At 46.8% G+C, this 24,521-nt stretch overlaps 1 long non-coding RNA gene across 1 annotated transcript; it reads left to right on the top strand.

The window, feature by feature from the left end:
• The first annotated feature begins 17 nt into the window (after nucleotides 1-17).
• On the top strand, nucleotides 18-24,521 carry LOC126505426 (uncharacterized). Its single transcript, XR_007592905.1, has 4 exons — nucleotides 18-340; nucleotides 10,306-10,366; nucleotides 22,415-22,628; nucleotides 23,839-24,521. It is a non-coding gene; the product is annotated as an uncharacterized lncRNA (long non-coding RNA).

The following is a 24,521-nucleotide window of genomic DNA, read 5'->3' as shown; positions in this document are numbered from 1 at the left end:
GGCCGGCGTCTGCGGCCTCGGAAGGCGGAGTGGGTCGGGCCTAATGGGCAGGAAGTGACGTGTTTGGGCTGCGCCAGGCGCAGAGTGCCGGCTCGTCTTACGTCAGTTCCGCCTTGTGGTGGGAGCGGCGAGTAGCTCGCTAGTGTTGGGGCGTAGACTCGCGAGCCTTTCCGGCCAGCAGCGATGGGGAAGGGGTTTAGTACCGAGAGCGGGTCGGGCGTGACGACGCGACTTCACTCCCAGCCCGGGGAGGCAAGAGGCAGGCGGATGTGAATCTGAGGCCAGTCTGGTCCGCCTAGCGAGTGCCAGGCCAGGCCAGGCAGGGCTGCCTGAAGACCCTGTAAGTCAAGAGAAGGGAAGCTTTGTCTTGTTGTACAGAAGATAAATATAGCAGTAAAGGGCATTGGAGCGATGACATGGGAAAAATGACCGTTTGAGGTGCTTAGACAATATCCATAGACGCTAAAAGCCACGTGGAGAAAGGGGGTGTTTACAGGGTCAAGGTATCGCACACAAGTATGAAGCATCAAATCTCAGGGACGATTAATAATTTCAATGATGAAATTTGGCGTCCACCTATTTACCCAGTGGTCAACTGCAGCACCACTGATTGTGAGACAACCTGACTTTGTGACCCCCTTGACTGATTGAACATGAGTGGCTGTCACCCGTGAAGGAATATGATCAAGTCTTTTAGTTTAAAGGAAATAGAAGCATAAAGGAATATGTTGAATGTCCGTGAGGAAAGAACCACACATCTAGAATGTGGACGTTCTCTTGACTCAAATTATTCAAGAGTCATGTGGGGTTCTTTGTTGTTTTGATTTTTGAGACAGTTTCTCAGTGTAGCCCTGGCTGTTCTGAAACTCCGCCTCCTGAGTGCTGGGATAGAGGCGAGCGCCACCACCGCCTGGCGAGGGTAAAGTGGTTTTAATGAAAAATGTTTTCCATCGTCTGCCTGCCTCTGTCTTCCAAGTGTTGGGATTAAAGATGTGTTCTACTACACCCAACTACTCCCTTTTTTTAAGACTTTTTAACCTTTTTCTTTTCTCTCCCATGCCTGCACATATTTTTAAACACACAGTAAACCATTTAGAGGGTTTTTTTTTTGTCTTTGATTCCCTCTTTACTGTAGATCTTTCTCTTTTTCAGACCACATGAGTCTTTAATTTGCTAAGCAATATGGGTAGGATTAAAGCTGTAGCGTTAATGACAGGACCCAGCCCATTTCTTAGCTTTCTGAGATTCTTTTTTTTTCCTTCTTTTTATTTATTTATTTAAGATTTCTGTCTCTTCCCCACTGCCACCTCCCCTTTCCCTCCCCCTCCCCCAGCCAAGCCCCCCTCCCTCCTCAGCCCAAAGAGCAATCAGGGTTCCCTGCCCTGTGGGAAGTCCAAGGACCACCCACCTCCATCCAGATCTAGTGAGGTGAGCATCCAAACTGCCTAGGCTCCCACAAAACCAATAGGTGCAGTAGGATCAAAAACCCATCGCCATTGTTCTTGAGGTCTCAGTAGTCCTCATTGTCCGCTATGTTCAGCGAGACTGGTTTTAACCCAGGCTTTTTCAGACCCAGGCCAGCTGGCCTTGGTGAGTTCCCGATAGAACATCCCCATTGTCTCAGTGTGTGGGTGCACCCCTCGCGGTCCTGAGTTCCTTGCTAGTGCTCTCTCTCCTTCTGCTCCTGATTTGGACCTTGAGATTTCAGTCTGGTGCTCCAATGTGGGTCTCTGTCTCTGTCTCTTGTCTCCTTTCATCGCTTTCTGAGATTCTTAAGCAGGTGGATCTAGAGTTCAAGGCCAGCCTGGTCTACAGAGTGAGTTCCAGGACAGACTCCAAAACTACATACAGAAACCCTGTCTCTGAAAAGAAAAAAAAAATTACTGCATTTATATAATAGAACAATCTATTTTTAGGGTTATTTGAACCAATCAACCATAAATTACAGTGGGTATGTGTTCCCACACATAGATAGGGAAAGGGGAACCACTTGTTTTTTAATTTGTGTGTGTGCACACACGTGTTACTGTTCAAACATGTGTTTGGGTGGAAAGGTAGGAATATACAGAATAGCATACTCAGGGAGAGCAGAAGGACCTCAGGCATTAGTCCTGGCCTCTGGCTATGTTTGAGAAAGTCTTGTTCACTAAGGCAAGCAACAGTCTTCCTGGATGGCTTGATAAAGTCTGAGATTTTCCCATCCTGGTTCCCATCTTGCTAGAGAAGTATTAGGATGGCAGACTTACTGCCGTGCCCATCTTCCACATGGGTTCTAGGAATTTGAATTCTGGCCATTGTATTTTCAGGACAAACGATTTACCTACCAAACCAGTGGTTCTCAACCATATAAGATATTTACATTACAGTTCATAACAGTAGCAAAATTTCAGTTAAAAAATAGCAATGAAAATAACTTTCCGGTTGGGATCAGTTAATACATGAGGACCTGTATTAACTGCCGCAGCATAGAAAGGTTGAGGGCCGCCGCACTGAGCGATCTCCCAAGGCCATAGAAGCTGTCATTTTTACAAAGACCAAAATGAACTCGAGAGTTTCACATTTTGGGAAACAGTAGCCCAGAATTTGATGTGGCCATATTTTATACTACTTTGCTGAAAATAAAACAATTACTGATACACTAATACTCAAAAATTCCACTAGGTGGCAGTCAAGATCTAGGCATCATCTAATTTTTCTTTTTTTTTTTTTTTTTTTTTTAGCTTGTTTAACACTTTTTCACAGTAATGGAACCATGGTGCAGAAACATTGCCAAAGGGAAGTTTGGGGGAAGATGAGGAAAGAAAAGTAAATAAGCCTACTGTAACCTAATAATAGTAATAAACGAGTAGCCAAATGACAAGGGCAACACACCCTCTGCACTCAGCTCTGATTGCGGTTTAATGCACAGCTTTTTATGTGTGCTTGTTGTGATTCTTCAATACATTTTATGAATTCTGTCATGAAACCTTTCAGATCACCATGTGTGTTAAAATGTACATAGGAGCCAGGCGGTGGTGGTGGTGGTGGCGCAAGCCTTTAATCCCAGCACTTGGGGGGAGGGGCGCAGAGGCAGGTGATCTCTGTGAGTTCAAGGCTAGCCTGGTCTACACAGGGAGTTTCAGGACAGCTAAGACTATACAGAGAAACCCTGTCTCAAACACACACACACACATATGAAATGTGGCTGGCTTTGTTTGATCCCTAGTACATCTAGTGCATTTAACACACACCCACTGCTGCTCCTGAAGCACTCTGTGGTCCTGGCGGTGCATTTTGCAGATGACTCAGGTTTCCGTGCAAAGTCACTGGAGAGTGAACTGGGGGGCTGGGTGCCGCGCGCACCACACCCCAGTGTCTGTGCTCTGTGCGCTGGCACCCACTTCGCAAGCTTTGGGCAAGGGAGCTGGAGGTTAAAATACACATACACACACAGACAGAGGAGAGACAGCGACACGGTCATCCTTGAATTCCCCAAGAATGCCCCCTTTATTGTGTTCAGGGGCAGATTATATAGAGATAGCCATGCCCCAGCCAAACCCACCAGAAACCACTCTCCTGCCATCAGGAACTCCTGAAGGTCTCGTGCTCAGAGCAGCTGTAGGCACTCAGATCAGGGGATTACAAGAAATTCAGGATCTGGGGTCTCACTGCTCCCAACAGCTGGGGACAGTTGCTCTAGCCCTAGGCAATCCCATGGGGGGGGAGTTCTGGTGCTGGTGCCCTCCCTCACCCTGAGAAGAACCAGCTCTCCTGCTGCTCCAAAACCCAAGTCACTTACTGAAGGAGAGTTTGGGCCATAGACCATGGTGTACACCACTGTAGGCAGGAGAGCCATTCACTGATGTGAGTTTTGCTGCAGAAGTTCCCCACATTAGAAATGGTGACATCTGGAGCTAGAGGGATGGCCCACAGTCAGGAGTCATGTCTCTTGGTAAGGACCCGAGTTCAGTTCCCCTGCACCAAAGGTGGGCAGCTCCCAACCATCTGTAACTCCCTGACGCCCTGTACCGTCTGCTCTGGCACCTACACTTATGTGCCCATACCCCGTTCATATAATTAATACATTTTTTTAAGGAACTGTGAAAGACACCTCCCTTTGGTCATGTTTTCATTGAGTTCAAGCGAATGGGGAATGGCTGTGCACTTGCTGCAGATGCCGTCTGCACAGCGCTCTCTGGTCTGTGCCTGTGTGGTACAGCTTGCTTATGCATAAGCTGTGAAAACTGAACATTTCCTTTGTTGAAGAATTTTCTTATTTTTACACGTAATTGGTGATTACCATTTTTGCTTTGTTTTGTTCTTTTGAGTCGGGGGCTTTAATGTGTAGCCCTGGCTGGCCTGGAACTCATGTAAACCAAGCTGGCTTTGAACTCACAGAGATCTGCCTGACTGAGTGCTAGGATTAAATCCATGTGCCCTCCGCCCAGTCTATGACTGGGGGTTGTTTACTCCGGCACACTGAAGGCTGAGAGTGAGTCTCATGTTCTGAAGAGGGCAGGGACCGATGCTGTTTTTCTGAAAGCACCTTCTTCGCAGGTAGTAAATGCGTGACTGAACATTTATTTAAAAGATTTTAAAACTTTTGTTTGGCCTTGGTGTCTTGTTTTTTCCTGTTACCACTGATACTTTTCCTGATTTTCATTTTTTTCAGTTTCAGCATGCCCCTTATTTATTATGTATACAAGTGTTCCGCCTGCATGTATCCCTGCAGGCCAGAAGAGGGCACCAGCTCATAAGATGGTTGTGAGCCACAGCATAGTTGCTGGAAATTGAACTCAAGACTTCTGTGCTCTTAACCTCTGAGCCATCTCTCCAGCCTCTATATTGTTTTTTGATTATTACATATAATTTTCAATATAAAATTTTAAGACATTATGTTATATAATATTTCAAATTATATATATTTTTAAGACAGTCATATTACGTAGCCCAAGCTAGTCTTCTTTGCTTTTCTCTCTCTCTCTCTCTCTCTCTCTCTCTCTCTCTCTCTCTCTCTCTTTCTCTCTCTCTCTCTCTCTCTTTCTCTCTCTCTTGAATTTTTGATCCTCGGTCTCCCAAGTGCTAGGACGATAGGCATGGGCCATCACATGTGATCACCAAATCTCTATTTTTTTGTTTTCGGTGTTTCTTTTTTCAAGACAGGGTTTCTCTGTAGCTCTTGTAGACCAGGCTAGCCTTGAACTCACAGAGATCCGCCTGCCTCTGCCTCCCAAGTGCTGGGATTAAAGGCATGTGCCACCAGCACCTGGCTTCCAAATCTCTATTTTATGATCAAAGAAACACATGTTGCCAGTCTCAGCTAGTACAGAACAGCACAGTGGATGGAGTCTCCAGTCCTAGCGTGGATTCCTCCTCTCACTAGCACCGAGCACTTCAGCAGGGAGACTGTAGCTTCAGTAAGACTGTGTTTCCTCCGTGATGTCCTTGTTACCACCTCTAAGACTGTGATTCTTGAGTTTATAGAAAGGCTTTTTGTTGTCTTCCCTGAAGGATCCAACCCATAATTACTCATTCCTACCCCCTCTCTTCCTTCTGACTTTCTAGGCCAGCACGACAAGCCTGGCTTTTGTTATTCCTCTGCTAGTGAATTCCAGTAAGACAGACTCCACCCACGAAATCCTATCTCCCTCCACAGCCACTGACCCATCCGCTCCCAGGTGTAGGCATCTGGTGTGGTCACTGTTGATGCCCCTCAGAACTCCGGCTGTCTCCTACACGTTGCCTTCAGTTCTTGGCAGAGAAAAGAATTTCTGTAGATGCACTTCCCTCTCCAACACCCGCCTGAAATTATGCCGACTCACCCTTGAAATTGTTGAAAACGTAGGACTGGCGTGGTTCGAATGCCCCCACTGAAAGCTATGCTCACATTTAATTCCAGTGTAAGTTGTTAAGAAGTGGGGCCAGATGACCCTGAGATGATGACTGGGTCCTGAGGTCTCTACCCTTGGGAATTATTGAAGTACTAAATTCTCTCTTCACTTGGTGTAGCAGAAAAATAAAAGCCCAGAGTCAGAAATTGGGGTTCAACCTGAAAGTTAGAAAAACAAAACAGCCACTGGCTCTTACCTTTACTTCAGTCTGAAATGGCGATCCTGCCTCCAGGAATCTCAGAATGAGACTGTGTCTGAGAGCTGTCTCCTCCCGTTTTATATTCCTCTATAGTGCTGGGATTAAAGGTGTGTACCACTATCACCCAGTTTCTATGGCAAACTAGTGTGACTACTGGGATTAAAGGTGTGTGTCACTATCACCCAGTTTCTATGGCAAACTAGTGTGACTACTGGGATTAAAGGTGTGTGTCACCGCTGCCTGGTCTGTAAGGCTGATCAGTGGGGCTGTGTTACTCTCTGATCTTCAGGCAAGCTTTATTTATTAAAATACAAATGAAACAGCACTACAGCTTGATCTGTTGTAGAAGCCAATTTGGTCCTCTCTGTTGGATGAGCCTTCTCACCGTGTGCTGCCTGCTGCACGCCAACCAGAAGCCCTACTCAGGCCCTTAAAGTTGGACCTCCCACCCTCCATAACCGTGAGTTTAAAAAGCCGTCACCCTTCGTAATCACCCAGTTTGCATTATTGAGCTAGGTAGCCGCAAAAACAGACTGAGATAATGGCTGTATTGAACTCTCATTCAAACCAAACACCATTACAAAGTTATTACAGAAGGCTGAAGAGATGCTCAGTGGGTGAAAGTGCTCACTGTGCCAGCACAAAGATCCGAGTTTGGATCTTCAGTGTCCACATGGCCATATACATCTGGACCCCAGCAATGGGGGTGAGGGAAGAAAGCAAGAGGTGAGATCACTGGGCCTTGCTGGCCACCAGCTTAGCTGCAAACCTGTGAGCTCTAGAGTTCCGGTGTCAAATAACCCAGCATGCTATGCTGGCCTTTACCCATGTGCACAGGCACATACACATACACACAAAAAATAAATAAGAAACAAAAGTAATTGTTGAAGATAAGTCGAATCATGAAATAGATTTGTAATAAAAATTACTAACTGGGTCAGATATGGTGGCGCATATCTTTAATTCCATCCGGAGACTGAGCTGAGCCAAAGCCTCAGAAACAATCAGGGAGTCCTCAGTCTCTGATGCACACATAGGTACTACATCAGGAGGTTGGTTGGCGGGGAATCTGCTCTTGCAGGGTTCGGTGTCTGTCACTTTATGGGGCCCAGGTGACAGAGTTACTGAGACTTTTCTTGGTGTTACATCTAATAAATTTCAAGATATGATTTTAATAGACTCGTGGTGTGCCTACAGTCTCAGTTCATCTGGTGGCACCCTTTCTACTCCCAGGAACGAGTCATTTATCACCCTTGCCTGCTTGGCGGCACATGGCAGATGGTGCAGTTTCCGGGTCCACCTGGGGCTTCAGTCACCCTTCTCGCCTGAAGTGGCATCAAAAGCTGCCTATAAGATGGAGGCTTTAGGGCAGGGCACAGCCTAGAAAGCCGTCGTATGTATAACATGGGCATCACCTAATCCCAGCATCAACTGTTCAGTAAAACAAATTTGAAGCTCTTCAGAAGAATGTAACCGAACTATGGTCTATATATTAGTCATGATGTGGAAATCCCAGTCCCTGGACACTCTGAGAAAGAAAACAGTGACACAGTTATAGACAAGAGGAAAGGAAACCAGTCGAGATCAACTCTTTTTGTTGTTGTTACTGTTTTGTGACAGGGTTTTTCTGTGTAGCCCAGGCTGTCCTGGAACTCACTCTGTAGACCAGCGATGTAGAATATTATTACAAGATGTGCTATATCTGTTTATGCTGTGGGGCATTTGTTTAATGATGCAACGATGTGCTGCATTCTTTTGTGGTTGCATTTGTTTAACTCTGTGAAGCTGTGTTACTTTGCCTGCCTAAAACATCTGATTGGAATAATTAAGAGCTGAACAGCCAGTAGCAAGGCAGGAGAAAGGATAGGCGGGGCTGGCAGGCAGAAGGAATAAAGAAGAGGAAAAATCAGGGAGGAGAGAAGAAGGAGCAAGAGAAGGAGTGAGAAAAGAAGGGGCCAGCCACCCAGCCACCTAGCCAAACAACTAGTCGTGGAGTAAGAGTGAAAGTAAGATTACAGAAGTAAGAAAAGGAAAAAACCTAGAGGCAAAGGTAGATGGGGTCATTTAAGATAAGAAACGCTGGCAAGAAACAAGCCAGGCTAACGCTGGACATTTATAAGAAATAATAAGACTCTGTGTGTGATTTATTTGGGAGCTGGATGGTGGCCCCGCCAAAAGAATTAAGCAAAAAACAAACAAACAAACAAAATCCCAACAAAACCAGGTTGCCCTTGAACTCAGAGATTTTCCTGCCTCTGCCTCCTGAGTCCTAGGATTAAAGGCATGAACCACCACCACCTGGTTTAGAATTATTTTAAAATAACTAAAGTAAACCAGGTAGTGGAGGTGCATGCCTTTAATCCCAGCTCTTTTGTGGAAGAGACAGGAGGATCTCTTATGAGTTTGAGGCCAGCTTGCTTTACAGACTGAGTTTCAGGATAGCCAAGGCTACACAGAGAAACCCTGTCTCTAAATAAATAAATAAATAAATAAATAAATAAATAAATAAATAAATATGTAAGTAAAATAACCACAGTAATTCTGCTCAAGGACATGAACAAAATTATGTTCATCGCCACTAAAGAAGGGAACTTCAATAGAAGATCAGACTCTTAAAGAAAAGAAAAGGAAAAGTTCTAGAAGCAAAAATAAACTTAAAAATAAATAAGTTTTGTCAGTTTAGCTGCCATGGAAGGTTCTTCCAGCTCAGAGCCCTGCCAGTATTCCCAGCCTTAGCCAGTCGCACTGCTGGGGCTTCTGAAGGGGCATCGCCCCTAATGCTAATGTTGATCAGTTTTTCTTCTGCTCTTGCTTTTCTGATGAATTGGTACTCATCCCTCAACCTTGAGCTCAAGAACGTCATTTTGGAAAATACCCCTGAGGTGTCACCCTGGAGCTTCATGTCCTCCCTGTTGCTCCTTGGTGAGGCTGTTAGCCTGTACTAGCTCATTTCTGCTGCGTCTGGTGTTCACTTGTCCTTTCCCCAGTGGTTTTCCTTTAGGTCGTTATTCATCTGTAGTGCTTCCAAACATGGCAAAGAGAAGGTGATGGAGCTTGCTGAGCATGTGAATGCCTGAGTCAAACAGAGCTGGAACTGGCCACCTATAAGGAACCTATCCATTTCTTAGCCACTATGTTCTGCTACAGTAATCCTTCCCAGATTAAAATATCCTGGTGAGAAAACCAAAAGAAACCTGAGCCTGCAACCTACAGAGAGGAGCCTTGCACATGTGCTTAGGACGTTCTTTGATTCTTTCCTTTTTCCCCACTGTCCTGGGTGAGAGCCATCCTCTTGCAAAAGTTGTGGTATAGATAGCCCTTACTTGAAAAATACATCATTTCTTTTTGTTTCAGAAGCTAATCATCACCACCATGCTCTCTGCAGTTTTCTTTTGACTAGCTCAGAGTTCTTACTTCACAAATACTGCAAGCAAGGGTCTTGAAATGTGAGATGTAGTAGGAGTCCGCTTGTGTGTTCCTGGCTGCCCAGACTCCCGAAATAACCACACAGAAACTATATTATTTGCAATACTGTTTGACCAATAGCCTAAGTGTATTTCTGGCTAATTCTTCCCCCCCTCCCCCCGGCTAATTCTTATATCCTAAACTAACCCATCTCCATTAATCTGTGTATGGCCATGTGGCAGTAGCTTACCAGCAAAGTTTTGGCATGTCTGTCTCATGGCTTCTCCCTGACTCCGCCTTGTTTCTCCCAGTATTCAGTTTAGTTTTCCCCTCTTAGCTCTACCATATCACAGGCCTAAAACAGTTTCTTTATTAACCAATGCTATTCACAGCATACAGAGGGGAATCCCACATCACCTCCCCTTTTCTGTTTAAATAAAAAGGAAGGTTTTAACTCTACATAGTAATTACATATAACAAAACAGTTATCGAGCAAGAATTACAGTTACAATATTTATATCTACTTTATCTTTTATCGTGGCTAAGGAAAACTATAACTACATATTCTTCAACTCCATCAAAGACTCCAGAAGAATATAACATTACCTAAGTAAACAGGAAGAACATTGTAAGCAACTTCCAAAAATCTAGAATTGACAGAGATATCTTGCTGCCTAGACAGTCACCCAAAGTTCTTCTGTACCATTGGGGCATCCATCTTCAGCCTACAGGCCCATTGTAGCCAGCAGATTTTTCCATGAAGCAGGAAATTTCAAAGACAGTTCCACCTATATTAGCAATTTGTCAGTCACTTTCTTCTTTGTCTTGCAGAATGTCTGGTAGATTCTTTCATGAAGCAGGAACCACAAAGGATCATCTAACCTTCAGGCAAGTTCAGCAGTCATCTATCTGTGGGTCCAGCATGTCTAGTTCATACAGCATACCATCAAGCAGTCCAGGCAAGAGCAGTTTCTTGCCCAAATGGCTAACCAACTCCATAAGGAACCTCTTTGATGCCCATCATCCTCTTGAAGTAGATTGGTGCTGCCAGAAGCAGATGTGTCTCATTGTCATGAAGAGTCCTAAGTTCTTAAACATTTAAATGCCATATTCTGCAGTCTTTGAAATGTTGGAAGAATGCCTATCCATCTGAAATGTACATCTCTGTACACCTAGAATATCTAATTAACATGACTACAAGCTTAACTATTATAGATGATTATCTATTAACCTATATTTCTTAATTATACATTACATTTTTAAATAAGCTGGACGGACACAATACCTTAATTAAGATCAGAAATAACATATACACAGTATAACAAAATTGACCTTAAATTTGTATCAACAAACCAAGATCCATACCAACACAAATCTCTATAGCAGAGAGACACTATTTCTTTATGTTGGTGGTTCTCAATCTTGCTAATGCTGTGACCCTTTAATACAGTGCCTCATGTTGTGGTGACTCCCAACCACAAAATTATTCTAGTTGCTACTTCATAACTAATTTTGCTATTGTTATGAATCATAATGTAAATATCTGATATGCAGATGGTCTTAGGTGACCCCTATAAAAAGATTATTCGACAACCCCTGATGGAGGAAGGTCATTGGTTAAGTAATAAAGATACTGCTTGGTCTGATAGGTTAGAACATAGGTGGGTGGAGTAAACAAAACAGAATGCTGGGAAGAAGGGAACTGAACTCAGATGCGAGGCCGCTGCTCTCTGGGGCAGATGCGATGAAGCTCCGACCCAGGATGGACATAGGCTAGAATCTTCCCGGTAGGCGCACCTTGGGGTGCTACACACATTATTAGAAATGGGCTAGTCCAGGTGCGAGAGTTAGCCGAGAAGAGGCTAGATATAATGGGCCAAGCAGTGTTTAAAAGAATACAGTTTGTGAGTTGTTATTTCGGGGCATAAGCTAGCCAGGCGACCAGGAGCTGGGGTGGCAGGAACACAGCCCGCAGCCTCTACTACAAACCCCCATGGGGGTCGTGACCCCACAGGTTGAGAACCACTGCTCTGGCAAGTTTGGCCCAGGCCACACATGGAGTGCCTGTTGTCAGCTCCTGTCTTTTGTAGCTGCAGGGAGACCCCTTCATGGTTTATTAGCCATGGCAGGAGCGCCAACATGGCTAAGCCAAGGAAGCAAGTCAGTTGCCAAGAACAGTGAGTATGTCTGAGCTCAAAAAAATCATTATCTGTCCACATATTTCTATGAATGGGGTGCATCCATCAAAATGAGTGGGTGACATTTGTCCCAGCCTGGCTGACTGAGCCAGGGCTGGATGAATCATTTTCTATGTTATTGGCAAAGCTGATCCCTGCCTGGTGGTTGGCATGCTCACCCTCTGAAGGGATCTTCGATCCAAGTCAGAACTAACTGAATCCGAAAATGGAGTCCGGTCACTGACCCGTGCACTGATGCCCAGCACCCCCGGGCTCTTCCTGGCACCTTCCTAATCGCTGCTGCTGCCTGCTGATTTTGACTGTCTTTGTTGACGTTGAGGAAGAGTGGTCATGCCTTCTGGTCTGAGAAGGGGCTGGGTTGCATGCAGAGGTGACCTCACAGGGTTTTTCCACCTGGTGGGTGAGATTTTGGGAACACAAGTGTGTGAAAGCCCCATGTTGTCTTTTAAAATCCCCTGGTGCTCAAAGAGGAAGCACAGCAAGCAGTGTGGCAAAGCACCGGGAATCTCAGAGGACGCGGAGTCACTGGGCTCTGGAAACGAACCCCGGTTCCTCCAGTTGTTGGTTCAAGATGAGCAAACTTCCCTTTCCCAGGAATCAATATGCCAATAAGCCAGAGATCAGCTTGTCCTCTGACAAAGATGACAAATGTCCCATCTCTTCCTTCCCGGCTCCTGCTGTCTTCTGGCTTGTCTTCTGAAGTCTTACTCACCTCTAGGTCCTGCTGTCTCCCAGGCTCCTTCCTCTGTATTCACCCAGTGGGGAGCTTTTCCTCTGAATTCCCTGGACATCTGTCAAAATCCCTTCATTGACATTTGCTCTAGATGCTTCAGGGACCATGCTAGTTCCCACGTGACTGCTGTGGATAGGGCTGCTCAGCTGGCAGTGAGGCCTGCCGTGCTGGCCGAGCAATGGAACCCCTGTTGTGGCTCTTTAGAACCACCAATATCCAGGCCTCATCTCTCTAGAGAACCACTCTAGTGGTGATTTGGGCTACCCACTGGTAGAACCACTAACTCCATCACCAGAGGATCAACCTAGTTAATGCACAGACACTCCAAACAAAGAAACCCAGGTCCTAAATGGTGGCTTGGGCAAAAGCCTGAGCTGTCTAAATTGGGCTGTCTCTTTGTAGGTACTAGGTGACTATGTTAGTTCTGTTCCTTGTAGTCAAATGTCTTCTGGCTACCTTTTCTCTCCTTTCTCTTGTCACTTGATGTCACTTGAAAGTGTTCCACTAATGAATGAATTCAGTCACTGAGTGTGTCCCTATGCTGAGGACTGAGGACATAGGATTGCCCAAACAAGGTCCCTGTCCTCGTAGACTCTATGTTCTTGTGGAAATAAAATTTCTCTTGGAGGTCAGACCAGGAACTTCTCTAGAGAAACAAGCTTTATGTCTCTACAACCACAAGTAGATTCTGCCACTATGTGAGGTTAGAGCAGGAACCCCTGGGCCCCAGACTCACTGCTCAGGAATTCACCTGACTATCAGGGTAACTTTTTGTAGTTAAAGAAAAAGGAAATGACAAGGGAGATCTTGAAGAAAACATTGTCTACCGAGTGTATGACTCAGAGGAAAAGCTACATTCAGCGTTCCTGATCCCGCACCTCTGTCCCCGGATGTGAGGCTGGAAACTGTGGAATGGGTCGGGGGCCACAATGTGGAAGGGCTAGAAAAACTTTGTTTCTTTTTACTTCATTGATTTTATTTTAATGTTTTGAGGCAGGGTCATGTAGATGAGGTTGGCCTTTAACTCACTGTGTAGCCAGGGCTGGTCTTGAGCTCCTAATTGTCCTTCCTCTGTTTCTTAAGTAACAGGATGACAGGCTTATGCTACTACCACCCCCGGCTCTGGAAAACCTCAGATGGAATAAACGAGTGATGCTGGGAGCACGGAGAACTAATGGCCTGCTCAGTGTTGCTCTTCGACTCCGTGGGAAGCTTTCAGGAGTGGCAGGCCCAGCTCATGCCCAGGTCTTCCGTCTGCAGGAAGACAGCATATAGATGCCTTCTGCTTAAAGACAGAGCTTTACTTGGAGCTCTTATGTGATACTACTCTACCACATATAGATGCCTTCTGCTTAAAGACAGAGCTTTACTTGGAGCTCTTATGTGATACTACTCTACCACATATAGATGCCTTCTGCTTAAAGACAGAGCTTTACTTGGAGCTCTTATGTGATACTACTCTACCACGTATTATTTGCATAAAAGATGAGATGGCCCTGCCTGTGACATTTCCGGGGAATAGCAGCTAGGATAAGTGAAGGAAGAGTCTGGTTGAAGGAAGAGTCACCCAGAAAGTGAACCAACGAGGTGAAATCAGGGCCGGCTGACCAGAGAGCAGATTCCAAGGAGCAGGGCACTGGGTAGGGCCTTTGATCTGTTGAAGATCAATTGGGACACCTCGGCACTGGAGAAGCCAAGAGGAAGGCCTTTGACCTGGTCCGGGTAGCCGGCTCTTGTCATAAAACTCAGCAGCAGCTGAAAGAAGGCAGTCTGATAAGAGTGGCCTCTACAGGAATAAGTGTCTGATAAGCACTGTGTGACACACCACACAGATGTTTTTCCATCATCTCAGAGCTGTCAAAGTCCAGCTCATCACAGTGCTTTCTGCTACAAGATGCCGGCCGAGCATGGCAGAGAGAGCTGAAGGAGGGTCCTTGCCCTCGAGGAACGGATATTTCAGCAGCAGGAGATTGTTGCTAGCATCTGCAGTACACAATGCTCAGGGAAGATTCAGATCTGAGAACGAGCTACCAGGATTGCTGGGGAGGAACTGGAGAGACGGCTCAGTGGTTAAGAGGGCTTGCTGCTCTTCCAGAGGACATGGGTTCAATTCTCTGCACTCACATGGCAGCTCACAACCATCTGTAACTCTAGTTCCAGGAAATCTAATGCCCCCCTCTGGCCTCCAGGGACATAGACCTGGTGCACAGAAATATATCCAGGCAAAACATAGAATAAAAATAAATAAATCTTTAAAAAAAAAAACATTGACCAAGAGATACCTGTCAAAGCAGGGAGGTGTTTTTCTATGGAGGTGAGTTTAAGTTGGGGTCATAGCCATGTAACGAGAAGAGGCAGCTGTTCAAAGACTAGGGCCACGAGCACCCCAAGCAGAAGGAAGATTCCGAAGTAGGAACAAAAGCAGACTGAGGAAGGGACAGAGAGAAGGCACTGTGGATAAGGAGACAGAAGAGCGGGGAGTCCTCAGAGGAGGGCGCCTAGATCCCGGGAGAGTTTGGAGTTTACTCTGAAGGCAACGGGTACTCACAGTGTATGGCTCGCACCTGATTTACTCTGGAAACATGAGTCGGGCTAAGGAGTGAGGGTTGCACTGACAGGAACAGGGGAGTAGAAGAGAGCCTGGGAGAGAATATTAGACATGGTGGGCCAGAGCTGGGACAGTAGAGATGGATGTGGAGGAAGTGGAGTGTTGGGGACACACTGGAGCCCAGGAAGTGGGAGGCACTAAGGGTTAGAGGTGAGGTGTGAGGAAAGAGGTGATCCAAACGCGACTCGGTGATAGCCCGAGCAGTTGACTGAATGCCGGTGTCACTGATAAAGCCCAAGAAGCTCTCACTGGGGCAGGAAGGAATTCATATTATCTGTCTCAGCTGTGTGAGACATCCAAGCAGAGATGACAGATGGCCATGGGACAGCACATGCCTGGAGTACAGGGTGGTGTTCAGTCTAGAGCTGCTGTGTGGAAGTCGTAGATGGAGATAGAGATGGTTGGGATGAGGGCACCCAGTTAAAGGGCTGCAGATACAGTTACAGATCCCTGAGTACTGCCCACTCTGAAAAGAAGAGAAGAGAAAGAAGGATGAGGAAGGACCCACGAGGAAGGAAGAAAAACAGACATCCATGGTGTCACGGAAGCCCAGACACGTGCCTCTAGAACAAGGGAGTTGGTGCCCAGAAGGAATATTGCTCCCTGGTTGGCTAAGAAAATGAGGACAGAGACCTAACCACAAGCTTTGGCAAGATACCCCTGATAGGGTCCTGCTTGGTGGATGGCTGAGGACGAGAACCACATGCAAGAAGAGAGCCCAGGAAGGGAACTTGTGGATCTCAGAAGGCTTCCTGGCCAGGCCCTGGAGAGTCTGGAGTAAAGTGTGGGGTGCACTGATGATCTCTCCTTGCAGAGATAAGCCATTGTTTTCCAAGAGCGGGAGATTTTTAATTTTCTTAGTTTAAACTGACAAACGAAGCTAGGTGGTGGTGGCACACACCTTTAATCCCAGCACTCGGGAGGCAGAGGCAGGCGGATCTTTGTGAGTTGGAGGTCAACCTGAACTACAAGAGCTAGTTCCAGGACAAGTTCCAAAGCTACAGAGAAACCCTGTCTCGATAAAAAAAAAAAACAAAACAAAACAAAAATTGACAAACGAAACACATGTCTTAATTGATGAGGTCTTCTTTGAATTGAAATGAAGTTTACATGAGACAGAATCAATCATTTAATCAATCATTGTGGGATCCAGTGCATCGGCAGCGTGGTATGGTCACCACCTCTATCTATTTCAAAGCATTTCTGTCTTCCTTAGTGGGCATGGCACTTTCTCAGAAGACATGCTTTCATGTGACTTTAGTTACTGACTTTTATTTTGGATTGAGGCGCTGGAGAATGTACCCAGTATCACACAGTGTACATATCTATACGCCTGAGCCCTGGCCCCACTTCCACATGCTAGCTTAGTGCCGGCGTTCCTAAGTTTCATGGCATATTAAATATGTTTCATGACACAGCTCCTCTGCAGAGCGACGGGCCCAGCCCATTCCACAGTCTCCTCTCCCACGGGAGCTACTGAAACACAGCTGAGACATCCCCTGACCTTGGCAGAGGCAGAGTCCCACCTCTTTCCTGTCCTTCCTCTCAGAAACTGAGGGTTGCAACTGACATCTCTGTGGTTCCACTTGTCACCAACAAGGCAGCTGTGAAGTTAATGACAGGGCAAACAAAAAGCTGGCGATAATTAGACACTCGGATGTTCAAGCGTTATTGTTATTCCGGGGGGAAATCGATTAGCCGAATAGGAAAGTGCCATTGAGACAAACATTTATTTTTCTCCCAGCGCGGCTCCAGCTGGGGAGCTCAGGTTCAGAAGGCACAAAGGTGTTTCTGGTTTAATAGAACTGAAAATGTATTTTCAGAAGTCTGAGAGATGATAGGGGCTTTGGGGAGTTTGTTTTTGTTTCTGGGGGAAGTCTGGGGATGTGGCTCAGTTGGTAGATTGCTTGCCTGGCAGGGGTGAAGCCCTGGATTCAATTGCCAACATTTATTATTCAAGCTAAGGTGCGCCATCCTTGTAACCCAGCTTTTGAGAGATAGAAGTGGAGGGTCAGAAGTTCGAGACCATCCTTGGCTATAGAAGGAGTTTGAGGGCAACCTGGGCTACAGTCTCTGGTTTTTATTTTGTTAGGTGGGATGGTATGAGACAGGGTTTCCCTATATAGCCCTGGCCTGAAACTTGCTCTGTAGATTAGGCTGGCCTCAAGCCCACCTGCCTCTGCCTCCTGAATGCTGGGATTAAAGGCATGTGCTAGACCACCACCCAGCTCAGACCCTGTTTTAAAAACAAAGCATCAAAGGCTGGACAGTGGTGGTACTCACTCTCTGTGAGTTCGATGCCAGCCTGGTCTACAAGAGCTAGTTCCATGACAGGCTTCAAAGCTACAGTGAAACCCTGTCTCAAAACAAACAAACAAAACAAAAAAAAAAAAAACCCAAACCAACCAAACAAAATCCCAATGCATCAAAATCAAACAAGTCTCTGTGCATGGATATGGCGTACATCTGCCCATTTGGGTATATGCGGAGGTCAGAGGTTTTATATCAGAATGGCTTCTTCAATAGCTTCTCCCTTTATTTTTTTGATACGGGATCCCCATTAAAGCCAGCGCTTAGGTGTTTTGGTTAGACTGGCTTGCTGGTCAGCCCCCAGGGATTCTCCTGTCTGCCCTCCCCACTCCCCAGCACCGGGTTACAGAAGTGCTCGGGTTTTATGTCGAAGCTAAGAATCCAAACTCATCCTAACATGCTAACAGCAAACACTTCAGCTACTGCACCATCTCCCCAGACTCAAACCCTAAGGTTTCCTGGGGGTGTGTGATCACAGGACAGTCATTTATTATCTGTACTCTGTCACCTTGGTAACAGTGACTGCAACCCCTTTTCCTTCTTGTTGGTAGTCACAAAAGTGCTCGGTGGGAGCCTGGGCCTATCCTCTGGTAGGAGTGCTTTCTCTGGAGCGCAACTTTGATGTCTATAGAAAAAAGCAAATGGAGCAATGGCATTTTGGTTCAGCTGCTCATTGTTCAAACATCCGAATTTAGCCAAGCGGATATTCTCCTAAGGCTGTATATTCATGCTATTGTGTGTGTGTGTGTGTGTGTGTGTGTGTGTATAACACACAACAACACAGGAAATGCTCCTCCTAGTGCCTGGCATGTAACAGGAACTCAGTAATTATTAGCTATGTCTACTTGGGTGGAAGAGATGATCCTTACAGCTCTACGAAGGCCAGGCCAGATGGAGCAGCCTAAAGGAGGTCTAACCGTGCACCTTCCGTGGGCCTTTGGGGTCTCCTGCAGCTCGAGGACTCTTGAGCATCCTGGCTCTCCAAGACTCCCTCCCAGCAGGGCCTTTTAGCTTTCTCTGTGTTTATCGGCTTTCTATCCTTGCTTGGGCTCTGAGAATCACAAATAGCCCCGGCAGAGGGAGTCAGATGCTCTGAGTCTCCCTGTGCTAATGGATGGTCACACACCCCCTGCCACCACAGCTGGTGACAGGCTTCAGCATAAAGGAAGGCATTTGAGGATCTATTTTTCTCTCCCGGCGGAGTGCATTACTCACCTACTCCTGTGTGTCACAAGGAAGGAAAGCAGAGAACACAATAAACCACCAAGGATGAGTCAAATCGCAATAGAGAGGCTGGGCTCCAAGGCAGGAGGCTGCTGCTGTTTTTGCATTCCCAAGAGTCAAATTGCAAGGCGTCCTGAACTTTCTGCTCCCTTCATCTCCGGGGGAAGAAAGGCAAATGGGACTGTGTTCCACTGTGCAAGGTAGAGAAACAGAAAGGTACGCTCCAGAACTGCTTCCTAAGGCCTCCGGAGATGGGAGAGCAGGGTGCCAGGCTTGTCCACTCCACCTCCCAGCTCTTTGGTCTTTCTTTCTCTCCTTGGTGCCCGTGGCTTTTCAGCCAGCTGTAAGTCTGTGTGGGAAACGTCCCTGCTCTCCAGCAGTGCCCAAGGCCCTCTCAGCAAGCAGCCAAAAGAGGCTGCGTTCATCCAGGGGAGACTTGCCTCCCTGGAAGGGGCCACCACTGGCCTCTACATCCTGAAAAAGCTCTCTTCTGAAGGTGACATGAGGCTTTTCCCCAGAAGGTGCTGAGGAACAATTTCATGACCACTTGGTGGTCGTTCTACATTTTCATACAATTTCTTTTTTCAGTAGCGGAATCAGAAGAGGCAGAGGGAAAGGCAGTCGGATCTCCGTGAGTTCCAGACCAGCCTGATCTAAACAGCAAGCTACCGTCTGGCCAGGGCTACATAGTGAGACCCTGTCTGAACAGCAACAACAGCATCATCAACAACAACCAAATCAGAAAGAAAGCTCTAAAGAAGGTTGGGGTGACGTGGGGTGTAGGATAGAGACAGACAACACACGCCATTGAGGAATTAGCCAGCAGCCTCTGTCTTGTCTTGCATGAGGTATATTTTGAGCATCTTCACAGGCCACTGGGACAAACGCCATGGAAAATACACATTTTGACATGATCGGCATACCTGAGGCCGTCCCAGGGAGCTTGCAGTAATACAGGCTCTTTCTGTGTTCTGAGGGATTCTGCTTGCAGTAATACAGGCTCTTTCTGTATTCTAAGGGATTCTGGGCCCCTGGGCATCATGTGGAAACCTCTAGTTTAGAAATCTCCCCAGGTGGTCCTGATGCCCCCTGGCTTTGGGAACTGTGGCACAGGACCACGTTTTGAAAGGAAGAGATCACATGTCAGCTACTCTTCCCTGGGACACTCATTTATTTTTAAGAATTGATTGTTTGAGAGCCTGCCTCACAAAAACAAAACAGAAATTGCTAAATTTAGCATCTAGAGGTTCCTTGGCCAAGTATGCGCTACTCTTGCTCACAGTGACCCGTAACTCCAGCTCCATGGGGTCTGATGACCCATTCTGGCTTCTGTGGGCACCTGAGTACACATGACACATACACGGCACCCACACATGGCATGGGGGTGGGGGAGGGAGAGAGAGAAATAAAAATAAAATTGGTCTTTTAAAAATTAGAAACTTGCCAGGTGGTGGTGCACACCTTTAATCCCAGCACTCGGGAGGCAGAGGCAGGTGAATCTCTGTGAGTTCAAGACCAGCCTGGTTACAGAGATTTCTAGGACAGCCACGACTACATAGAGAAACCGTGTCTCAAAAAAAAAAAAAAAAAAGAGAAAGAAAAAGAAAATCTATTAGAATTTTTTTTTTTACATTTTTCTCACTTATTTTTGTGTGTAGAGGGGTGGTGGCATGCGAGCAGTGACTCATATGTGGAGATCACAGGGCAATCTGTGGGAGTTGGTTCCCTCCCTCCATCATGTGGGTCCCAGGGATGGAGCTCAGGCTTGGTGGCAAGACTCTTTATCCGCTGAGTCATGTCAAAGGACCCTGAGTGGGGGAGATGAGCTTTGTGCCCCAGTGAAGAGAGCGGTTCAGAGAGCAGCCCTGATGGCCTTTGCTTTTACCAATTACTAAAAAGAAGTCTTTCAGTTCATTAATGCCCAGGCCTTTTTGTCTCGTTTGGGCCAAACTGCAAACCAAACAAAAGAAACCAACAAAAGAAACCAGTCTTCAGACCCAGCCCTTGGATTCCAGAAACGAGTGTGGCCTATGGTGCGTGGCCTATGGTGGCCTTTGTCACACGTATTTCTACCACAAGCACATATGTAGGCACACTCTCCACAGATCCACACAGCATTACACACATACACATACACACCACACACTCCACATTCAGTGATATGCACTCACACACATTTAATACACATTTGAAGCATGATCAATACATAGCCCCAAGAATTAGACGGCTCAGTCCACCCTCCCACCACACACACTGTCACCCACACCCAGCATGCACTACTCAACAGGTACACATGAGCAATAAACACGTTCCACACATACTCTGCCCATACAACATACGACATTCTTGCAGATGGTTACATAGTCTCAGTCCCTGTGATAGTGGGTTTTCTTTGACTTTGTTGTCCAGCAATCTGAAGGCGTGACAACCTGTAAGGAGCTGGGAACGATTACCTACGCTCTACAATGTTGGTTTCATAACTTACCTGCCCAGAGAGCAAAGGAAAGGTTATAGGGCAAGTAATAGTTCTGCCCGTGAAGACGTCACCTGCCCTGTGAGCTCTTTCTCTACCTACCCCTTTCTACCTTCATCTGTCATCATGGGAAAGTTGACCCAACCAGGTCAACAAAAAGTTAACATGTACTATGGCTTTTAAAGGAGAAATAGGTCGTTCTGAATTATCCCCCACAGAGCATAACTGTTTAGAGAATATTTCAGAAGCCGCCTGACCATTTGAACAAATTAATTGACGTCAACTGTTACAAACCCAAAACTTCAGCAAAGAATTCCGTTAGCAAATGGAATCGATGATTTTGTCATATCTAAAATTAATTTGCTTTTGTATCCGAGCTCTGACGTTAGCAACATTTTTCAAAAAAAGAAATTTTAGAAAGCCCCAGAGAATTCTGGGAATGGCATGTAAATGAAGAAGACCGCGGTGTCCAGTGTTCGCTCCTGGCTGGCACGAGACTCTGGGACCATCTAGTTTGGCAAGAACTGCGCTGGGTAGAGTGCTCCACCCCCTTAGTGGGGCTGTTGTCAGAGACTGCTGGCGGGGACTCATTGTCCTTACCGCGTTCCTCTTCGCCTCGCCTGCCAGCTTGCTCTCTTTGGTTCAGCTCCATTTTCAGCATCCCAGGCCTGCAGTGATATTTCGATCCTCCCCGTTCCAGTCTCTAAGCATCTGTTCAGTATGCAAACGTGTCTGGGGCACAGGTGCTCCACTTCCAGAAACTCCAAGGAAAGTCACGTGATTTCCATGACGCTTTAGTACTTTTGTTGCTTTTAGCCTTTATATTTTATTTCATGTCACAACATACCAGCCTGCCACTATGGAAATTAAAACAGAAACAACAACCAGATCCATTACCTGACATCATTTGAAAAGCAGTAAAATAGATGTTAAAAATGTAAAATTCTTTCTATGAAAAGACACAGAAAAGATGGGAAAGACCATAAAATGATGTGTGCAGATTTGTGGTACATGAATTGTCCAGAGGGGAAAGGGAAGGGAAGGAGTGGAGGGGGAGGAAGAAAAGTGATTCAGACAAAAATGGATAAAAACCAGTAGTAGACACTCTGCAGAAAGAAGTCCTAAGGCCTGGTGAACCTCAATATAACCGAGATAATGGTTCCTAAAACTACAAGGGCTGGAGACAGCTCGGTGGTGGGATGCTTGTGTAGCAGGGCTCAGGGCCTGGCGTCACTTCGAGTCCCACCACCAATGGTAGCATTTTGGGATAAAGGGGGCTTGAAGTCGGCATCCTGGGAAGAAATGTTTGTGTAGGGATAGCGCACAGTGCAGTTGGTTCACTGAATTCAACCTCTCTCCTAAAGTCACCTGCCCACGGTGTCTCTGACAGGCAGGTTTCTCAGAATCATTCGTTCCCTTCCCATGGGTCTCAAGAGTCCACCACATTCAGACAGGAGTTTCCCAGTCTCCAGGAGCCAGCCCTTCACTTGAGCCTCCTCTTGTTAGAAGTCCAGTCTGTTCTCTTGTGGAACTCCTGGTGCTGCTTTCTCCGAAGCCCTGACCTCATAGCATCCACATTCAGCTGCATAGGGAGAATCGCTTTCCGTGGTAAGTTCTCCTAATTTTTCGTGCTTTGACTTTTTGCTTGTTTGAGGTTTACATGGATCCATTGATTTTTCTGACCTACCCAGGAACACTGCTATTTTTAAATAAAAGCAGAATGGACCCAGTTAAAGCAATCGGAAACCATCTCCACTGGTGAAAGTGACCTCCAGGGCAGGCCAGCCTCCAGGGCTCTGACACAGCGATTGGAGGGACTCCCCTCTGGGTAGAGGAGGGCTGGGGGCTGGGGTCCTCTGATGCCAGCCCCTGACAGTAGCACAGCTCATCACTGCCTCTCTCTGTTCCCTTCCCTTCTGATCTGTGAGCTGCCCTCCAGCTATCTCGTGTGGGTTCCCTGAGTGCAGGGTTGGTGGGAGCTGCGTTTTTTTCTCTGCCACAAAGCCCTGGAAGGGTCCAGCGCATGGGTCATCTTGTGGTAGCCTCTGGGGTTGCCCTTGTCTCTATATGAGATGGCCTTCAGTCCTACCTAGTAGGGGCGCACAGGAGTCTGATGGGAACGGGAAGTAGGCAGACAGGCAGCTGGTTGTGTTCTATAAGGGCGCAGCCTGAGCACACTGTTCCGTTCCACCCACCTGATCCTCTCAGGACGCAGATAAGCGCTGGGGTGGAGCAGCCCTCCCTGTTCGTGTCGCCTCCTCTTAGTCCCTCAGTGGCTGCCACACTCCAGCTCCTGTCTCTGATGACTAGAACACGCCAGCCTAGTCAAATGCCATCTTTCCCTGTTCCTTGTACACTACCAGGGCGATCTGTTTAGTTCTCACGGGGACAGAGCTGGTAAATCACTAGATGTCCTCCGGCCTCTGGGAGTGCAGGGAAAATTCCCTCAGGAGTCGCAGGTCCAGGAACACTCACAGCCCAGAACATGAATAATAACATACAAGATCAAAGCATCCTGGGAACGGACCAACTAGGGTCGTTCACCACGACCCCTAAAGAACACGGGCCATCGCCCAGAGGAGCTCAGAGCTTTCGGAGGACTCTGTGTTAGGCATAGGAGAAAGAGCGGTGGAACACCAGGTGGGGTGGCCTCCATGTGCCCACTGGCAGGTCAAATCCACATGTGTTTTCAAACTACCCCATAAGGCGAGCAAGTCAAAACCTAATTCTAAACCTATTTTGAAGATAGATAGACGAGGACTCCAGACCTTGACTTGACCTTCTTTTGTTGAGAAAAAAAAAATCTCATTTATTTCAGGCTGAATGAGGATGACTTTAAACTTCTGGTCCTCCCGCCTGCATCTGCCTAGCCCCAGGACAGGCATCACTGTGGCCCATTCCGTGTGATGCCAGCTGGTGACAGAGCCCAGGGCCCCATGCGTGCTACGCCACCACCAGCTGAGCTGCATTTCCAGCCTGACCATGCATCTTAAGTTCTTTGCTCAATGCCATGTGGCAACCCCAGACCTTGAACTTGGATTACTGCCACCTCACAAAGACCTATGCGATGCTGGAGGTCAGGGAGTGGAAAGTGAAGCCGCCCGCTTGCAGGGATCTTGGCAGACTTGGTAGTGTAAAGGCAGCTCTGGGAAGTAGGGCTCTACGGGAAATACCGTGCTAGCAGCAAAGATGGACCAGTAGGAAAGGCAGAACGCAGAGGAAAGACAAACCTCCAGGAGGAAGCTGGTTTCCGTGCACGTGTCTCCCAGCTTCTGTTCTATCTCTTCTGTGTGTTGTCTCACTGTTATGGGCAAATAGAGATACACTAAGAATCCCTCCCCCCAGTTTTAACCCCCAAATTCCCACTTCTGTACGCATTTTGTCATTTTCTCTTAGAGAAGGCAAACACTCAGACCCGTAGTCAAGCTCACAGCAGAGGAGTCTGGCAAAGAAAGAATGGGAAACTATGTTTGTACGACCAGGGGTTGGCAAACTGTGGCT

The sequence above is a fragment of the Alexandromys fortis genome, unplaced genomic scaffold (genome assembly GCF_014885135.2).
Source record: "Alexandromys fortis isolate MF-2015 unplaced genomic scaffold, M_Fortis_MF-2015_v1.1 scaffold_16, whole genome shotgun sequence".
In the NCBI taxonomy this organism is placed as follows: Eukaryota; Metazoa; Chordata; class Mammalia; order Rodentia; family Cricetidae; genus Alexandromys; species Alexandromys fortis.
Note: the sequence above shows the minus strand (reverse complement) of the source record. Positions and strands in the feature narration are given on the sequence as shown.